Raw genomic sequence first — 6,956 nt, forward strand, 5'->3', positions numbered from 1 at the left:
AATGAGCCATAAACAACAAGGTGTTCCAAACATCATGGTAAAGCTCGTTTCAATTATGAAGCAGACAACAATTATAGAATTACCAGATATGTAGTTCCTTCCCCTTACACTAAATTTATGGGGTCTATCTGCCTGGAATATCAGTACGCATGTAATCGTTTAAAAGGGAACGTTTATGCAACGTTTTGCATAAACTAAAGTTAACACAAGAACAAGAAAAAAATGTATCATGTATGGGTACGTCGCAGATATCGATATTGGGTTTTATATTGCATTAATATTGGGACATGCTTCATATAGGATTAACATTTCTTTTTGTTGTGTGTATGCATAAAGAAATGTGTTGTGCGTGCAGTTGAGGTGTATGAAGGATGGGGGGCATTATCGGATCCAGGGGGTTGGGAGTTGGCTTCACCACCCCTCCCCCCTTAAAAAAGAGTCCAAGTTTCCTTTTTTTAATATAAGAGTTAATATGTAACTAAATGCGCCCGAAATGCACCGTTCACTAGAAATTGTTGTTGATTTTTTTAAAAACTGAAACAACTTAAAACCAAGAAAATTTCGGTTCTGTGGGAGGGGCGCTAGTCACAAGAAAACGCCCCAAAGTTGCACCCTTCTACCGTCAAATCCTGGAACCGCCGCTGACGAGAGGCGGCGTCACTGAGATACAAGAGACAAGTAGTTAAACATATATAGGCGAATGTGTTATATGAGTTGTCATTATTAACTTGAAACTAAAGACCTTCCATGTGACGAATGGTTGACGCTTGGCTCCCCATGTTACCTTTTTGATGCACTTTGTAGAGGGAGAGGTAAATAAATTTGTTATTTGACCCGAAACTTCCAAATGCATTACTTTTACTTACTCACTGACTGACGGCCAAGCCTTGATATTTAATTAATTCAAAAGCATTTACAACAGTGTGTATATACCACGTGGCATAATGCGTTATAAATGCTACGCCGGAAGGCGTATGAAGTTTTTAAACAAAGATAACTTCACTACTCCTTCCCCATTTTAAATGAAACATAGCGCAGTGTACGCCGCTTACGGAAGCCTCGACTTCGGCCCTTTACCAGAGTGTGATTGAGAGTTTAGTTTTTTAAAACCCTTCGACAAACCTTTTCACAAAACGGCAGACTGACTGATCACTGTCAAACCATTATGTTGGAATCAGGTATGTCGAAGTGTTTGATGAAACTATAATCACCTTATCAAACTCCGGTAATAAAAAAAATGCGGGGCTCTTTAAGCGACACCGAATACCCTTTGTTGCATTTAAAATGGTGTAGTAAAAGAAAAGTTATCTTTTTCAGAATGTTAAAATATGTTCTATAATTATACCATAATTAAACTTTAAAACATATCACCAATATGTATGTTTCACTCATTTAAAATGTGCAAAAGTTTGTTTAAATACAGATAATTAGTAATGCTTTAATAGCTTATACCAAATATAGCAAACTTTTTTGTATGAAGTACGCAAAATAGCGATGCATGTACGAAGGAGTGTAGATAATCTCATTGTTTTACTAATACATAACCAATTCTTGTATAAACAATATGCATAGCAGATGCATTTATTAATTTGACTACTAGGAAATGAATAATAAGCAAATAACAGCAAAAGGTGTTTCATTCCATTTATGTTGAATAATATTGGATAAGATGTCTTGTTCATTTCTTTAACAAACCCCCAGTACTGCACAGCAGGACACTCAGAGGCAGGGTGTCCTGCACAAAACCCACCTCTGCCTGCAAGATCAAGGCAACACTTAGAGATCAAAGGTGAAATGATATTTGGCCGGGCTGTATCTTGACCATGCATGATTAAGAATGGTCTTAGGCCGAGATATTTATTGTCTCAATCAACTAGACTAGTATTTAATAAAGTCCCAGACCATCGCGGTTCCGGCTATTCTCAAAAAGCGATCCATACAGTTCAAATCATTTCAATTTTAACAATATGATTATTTTTAAGGCATTAACCATTTAATTTACTTTGTGTCAACTCAAATGCATAACAAATGCAAAGATTAATCCGATATAAAAATTGGGCCCCGGACCCAGGCAGTCCCGATATACATGTATACACAATCATGGCGGGGAATCCACGTGACCAAATGGTAGGTTTCAGTGCAAGATGGCGTCACCAAAACGCTCGACTCTAGCCGAAAATCAAGGTAATACATATAATTATAAAACTTTCTTTATTTTTTAACATAGCCTATCATATGCCCACCTACCTAGTTTGTATTAGCATATCCATGTTTTCCTTGAAACTTTAACCGTTCTCGAGAACACTTCTGCAATGATTCCAAAATGTACGAAATCCGACTGGTAGGTTACAGTTCCATTTATCATTTTGGCTCGGATTTAGCAGAAAATGAGGTTATAATTTGAGAAAATCGCAAAAAAACACTTAAATTTTGTTTAAACATAACAGGCATATGCATTTGGCAACGAATATTTTAATGATTTTAAAAGATATGAGCACGAAAAGAAAATGATAGGTTGCAGCTCCGATTTTTGAAGAGATAGGTTGCAGTTCCATATAAAGGTTGTCGTCTGGACTGCAAATTATGTAATGTGATTGTATCACTGATACTGTAAACAGGCATAGAGGAATTGAAATGTGACAAACTGTTTTTATTTTTATGAATTATATATATATATATATATATATATATATATATATATATATATATATATATATATATATATATATATATATATATATATATATATATATATATATAGGATTATTGAATAATATCACGTTTAATATATAAATAAATGTTAAACATCCTGATATTATATACACGTCGTGTATATACTATCAGGATGTTTAACATTTTTATTTATTTAATGCCGATATATTATTATGTGAAGTATTATGGATACAACTTTTCTACCACCTCAGATAAGTACATCCAATAATTTAACCATGCTAGATATTCTTATCTTGCCCACGGGCAAAGATAAAATGCCCGTATGGAACTCCTTTTCACCACATTGTAATTACCTTCCTTGTTGAAGACTGTCGTCTGTAGCATCAAGGAAATCTTGTCTTATGGTAATATTTAGAATGCTAGTTAATTATTTCTCGCTTCGAATGTCACCATAAAACAGTTTTCATGCACCATTCAAGAAGTAATGGTTCACTCTCCTTAGAACTATTTAAAGACCGATTATACTACTGATTTAATCTGAATCACTGCGCGCATATCCATGACAACCACGAATTATCTCATATGCATACGCAATTATTTTCACTATGTACAAAAGAGTTCCAGCAAAAAAACTCATTTTTACTGAGTTATTTTTAACTGAGGTGGGAGAAAAAGCATCTACCATAGCCACTCGCGGATGAAAGGGTAAACCTCGTTTCCACAAAACACCCTACGCTCGGGTCGGAATGAACCTATCTTAACTCTCGGCCATGGAAGAAACTTATAATCTTTATCCTGATCAAGTGTTAAAGATTTCTTTAGTTGAAGTTACCTTTAGGTTAACACAAGGTTTAATAAATAAAAAATACCAATCACTTGGTTGGTATTTGTTCATTTAAACAAAGGTGGTCTCAATTGGTCCGAAGTTTTCAACACGGCGCATTAATCGAAAGCTAACTCTTCAATATCTTACATCATATTTTTTCTAATACTGATATTAAGTCAGGTAATGCATGTTTAAAACACGGAAGGATTATAACAGCGACGAATGTAGTTTTATAATTAAACAATGGAGGAATAAGCTAGGTTTGAACCACATCATCCTGCGATTAAACAATATGTTTACATATAAAATGCATGTTGACATTGAAAACCAGTCGAGTTTAATTCGTTGATCTTGTTCAAACGCAAGCAACAAAGTTAAACGTTATACTTAACTAAAATGACAAACATTGCCTTTCATGAGTTCTGCTTACATGAACTGGTGACCAAATATGTATTACATGTAATATGTAAGGAGCGATTTAAAAGTTCAAACGTAAATGGGTAATAAATATATATAGCTTTATTTCCCCCATTTTCTGGAGATGTACATGGTATATGATAATGCATACATAAGCATGAATATTTACAAACACAAAACAAATTTGATAGTACATAGAAAGTCACAGTAACATAAATTGCGACAAGTTTGTTTTATACGCATTAAGTTGGTCTCGTTTATAATTTATAATCTGCATACAAGTCTGATCTTACAAACGATTAAGAACAATGATAATGCATCGGCTAAAATCAATAGACTGTTTCCTATTAATTTAAGCAATATTTCTTCGAAAGCGAAATAGAAATAGCTGTTTAAGGATTACCTCATTTTGTCGAGTGGCATTGTCATTGGTGAAGTGCTCTCATCTAAATGCGTCTTAGTTTAACACATCATTGTATAATTTAGCACAGTTCATAAGGAAGTCCGGGTATAATTGTACATCGAGTACCTTTATCAAATGTTCGTCGATTTTGCCAAGTGTGTATATAATGAAGGACTGTCTCGATATCGTACTAAGTAAGTCATACATCGGTCCACTCAAACTTTTAATCGCCACCAGGAATAAAAGTCGCGAATAGCTATTGTTATTTGAGCAACACTCGAACATCAAGTGCTCGAGCTCATGGCTGCATTGTCGATGGCATAAACGGCAATCGATCGGCTGGTCTGGGGGACGCTGGCAGCAAAGACATGCTAGCAGCTTCATGAGGGAGAGGCCCTCGGGACGAGCTCTCGCGACGGACCAAACACTTGATAGGCACAGATGCGGATGGATCTGTTTAAACAGATCAAAGTCAGAGCTTGTGTCCATTCTCGCTTTCCATGCATATTAAAGCTAAAATATCAAATGTAAGAACGGCATCAGCATAACATGAACTTTTTATTATGATATTTACAGTGAAAATGGATATATTTGTCGTGTTTTTTTGTTATGAGAATGACACATGAGTCTTTTCCGATGGTCTTTGTTGGAAGCTGTTTCGACAAATTTCATTTAGCCTTTCCCAACGTACACCTAAAGTTTCCCTTTGTATTGCATTTCTGTCTGTGGGTGCTGTCGCTTTCTTTCTGCGTGAGGCCAGTCTTGACCCCACCTTGTGATCAAACGAATGCTCACTGAACACTTCTTTTGTTTTGTTGTATCGCTGCCATTTTTTGGTTGGCTGTTTAGATATCCTGCATTAATTTCGTTTAGGTTGATGAAGGAAAAGACTCTCTTATTCGTGTCATTGGTCTAAAAGATAAAAATGCATTCCATATGATATATCGAAAATTGCAAAACACGTCATACAATAAAAGTATACTGGTGTGCAGATTTTATCACAGATAATGGTTTAACAATTCAACACTAAACGTGTAATATATCAATTTGTCACAGAAAACAAATCATTAATGATGGTAACCTTATAAATTTGTAAGCAGAAAAATCAAAAGTATAAAAACAGCAGTCTCGATGTGATTTTCAATGATTTTATAATTTTAGATGATGTTATAACTATGTAAAAAGAACATGGTATAGAAAAATATTAGTTGAGTTTTATGGGAACCTATATGTTTGGCTTGAACACTAAAACTAAGTCAAAGAATCTGCAGTCCAGACGGCAACCTAAATATGGAACTGCAACCTATCTCTTCAAAAATCGGAGCTGCAACCTATCATTTTCTTTTCGTTCTCATATCTTTTAAAATCATTACAATATTCGTTCCCAAATGCATGTGCCTGTTATGTTTAAACAAAATTTAAGTGTTTTATGCGATTTTCCCAAATTATAACCTCATTTTCTGCTAAATCCGAGCCAAAATGATAAATGGAACTGTAACCTACCAGTCGGATTTCGTACATTTTGGAAACATTGCAGAAGTGTTCTCGAGAACGGTTAAAGTTTCAAGGAAAACATGGATATGCTAATACAAACTAGGTAGGTGGGCATATGATAGGCTATGTTAAAAATTAAAGAAACTATTATAATTATATGTATTACCTTGATTTTCGGCTCGAGTCGAGCGTTTTGGTGACGCCATCTTGCACTGAAACCTACCATTTGGTCACGTGGATTCCCCGCCGTGACAATGTATAACTCCTTTCTATAAAGATGAAATCATGGTGGAAAAACACAAAAAAAGAAACAAATGCTTATGATTCCAAAAAGATATATTTATAATTTCGCATGCACATTTTCAATTCTGACTATCATCCAACTAGAGATTTTTTGAATAGTTGTTTTGCTCTGTTCTGGCGGAATAATTAGTAATCATTACGGGTGTGTGTGTGTGTGTGTGTGCGTGCGTGCGTTGCGTGCGTGCGTGCGTGGTATGCGTGTGTGCGTGGCGTGCGTGCGTGCGTGCGTGCGTGTGTGTGTGTGTCACAAGGCACGCTGGTTACCATCAAACAAAATTACCCTGCTACATAAGTTTTGTTTCCATTGTTGGTGGAAGAAGTATACAATCATTGTCATGTTTGTAAGCCCTCGACACATGAACGCATACATGTTGGAGCACTTAAAATTAATAAAAGCGCTCCTACATGTATGTGTATTAGTCCAAATAATTGTACGTTGACGGATTTTTTTTACGATTTTTGATAACACGTCTATTATTTTAGACTAGTGTTTGTATTTGTTCGTATGAAGTTCCTGAATCCAAGCGTTCTAAAGTTTTTGAGCGGATACGAAGACGTACAGACTGGTGACCAACAAATCGTTTTTTCACCTGTAAGGTCACTGTGACCTTAACTTACTGACCTAAAAATAAAAGGGACATCTACTAAACATTACCAACTTGCATACAAAGCATAGAGCTAGTGTGCCCAAGCGCTCTTTAATTATTGAGCTAAAACCGTTTTTTTTTCACCTCAAGGTCATCGCGACCATTACCTTTGACCTTCTGTTCTCAAAATCAATAGGGGTTATCTAATGTCCATGGCCAACTGGCAAAACAAGTATGAAGTTTCTGGGTGCAA

This window comes from Mya arenaria, chromosome 2, assembly GCF_026914265.1.
Source record: "Mya arenaria isolate MELC-2E11 chromosome 2, ASM2691426v1".
Classification (NCBI taxonomy): domain Eukaryota; kingdom Metazoa; phylum Mollusca; class Bivalvia; order Myida; family Myidae; genus Mya; species Mya arenaria.